Source organism: Asterias rubens, unplaced genomic scaffold (genome assembly GCF_902459465.1).
Source record: "Asterias rubens unplaced genomic scaffold, eAstRub1.3, whole genome shotgun sequence".
In the NCBI taxonomy this organism is placed as follows: Eukaryota; Metazoa; Echinodermata; class Asteroidea; order Forcipulatida; family Asteriidae; genus Asterias; species Asterias rubens.
This window is the reverse complement of record NW_022985703.1, coordinates 110,858-112,153: the sequence shown is the minus strand read 5'-3', so window position 1 is coordinate 112,153 and position 1,296 is coordinate 110,858. Positions and strand designations below refer to the sequence as shown.

General features: G+C 36.2%; 1 non-coding gene across 1 annotated transcript; it reads left to right on the top strand.

Annotated features, from left to right (window-relative positions):
• Positions 1-560: 560 nt before the first annotated feature.
• Positions 561-633, top strand: Trnas-aga. The gene has a single exon. It is a non-coding gene; the product is annotated as a tRNA-Ser (tRNA).
• Positions 634-1,296: the final 663 nt, after the last annotated feature.

Below are 1,296 nucleotides of genomic sequence, written 5' to 3'. Positions count from 1 at the left end.
CTTTTACCCACTTGTGCAATCAATCATTTTAGTAAGACATTGAAGAGAGATTTGAACGGGAAAATGCAAGAGGATAGCTTTGTGTTGAATTCAATTCGATACACGCTTTATGATATACTCAAATTGATCTATAGGATAATAAAATACTTTCCAACTGAAAGCTGTCACTCAAGAACGACGCAAATCTTTTCCGTTATGGAAAACTTGCATACTATTAGTAAAATAAAATATTCTCAACCATTTTAGAATAACAAAAAGTCCTATGGAAGTAAAAGACATAAGCTGAAAAAAAAAATAGTAATAATAATAATAATTATTATTATTAAGACAAATCAAAGACAGTAAAAAATATTCAATCATTCTAAATCCAGAAACAAAAACTTAAGTCAGGATCCCGAAACTAAATCTAGTTAACTCGTGCAGTAACGTAAAAATACTGAACAAATCGGCAAAAGAAAACAACAGACGGACCGTCATTTCCAATGTGTCACACATGTTTGAAACTGCAAACCGTTTGTGGAAGTCCATAGTATGTTTGGATACGTTCGTTTTAGCGGACAATCTCGGTGGTCTAGTTGGTATGACATTGCTCTAGAATTGCAAGGGTCGTGGGTTCGAATCCCACCCGAGTAAAATGCCTGTGATTTTTTTTTCACAGGACTCGGGGAAAGTACTGAGTATACAGTGCTACACACATCGGTGTATATGGGTAAAAACCAAAAATTAATATTCTTTATCCCGATGCAAATTTAACATCTATTTAAATCGTTTGCAGTACCCGCTGCTATAACATAGGATTCGAACTGCCTCTAGCTACCGGGCAATGTCGGTGGTCTAGTTGGTATGACACTGCTCTAGAATTGCAAGGGTCGTGGGTTCGAATCCCACCCGAGTAAAATGCCTGTGATTTTTTTCACAGGACTCGGGGAAAGTACTGAGTATACAGTGCTACACACATCGGTGTATATGGGTAAAAACCAAAAATTTATATTCTTTAAAGTGGTTTTCCTTTTCCACATCTGGGTTAGAATTTGAATGGTTTGTGCCCTATTTGGGTCTGTAACATAATATAGCTAATGCATGCCGTGTAATCACTTTAGTCATTTGGGAAGCTCAGTGTATTACCGCTTAAAGGAACATAGACCTATACTTGAAAATCATAGAGTTGGGAAGTAAGGCCATCACATGAGCGATCAACAGCCAAAAATCCTTTTAAAATATCTGATTTATATAACTGCAACTAATGCCAAATAAAAGCGCATACACGACGAAGCATTAACTTTTATAAACTTCGCT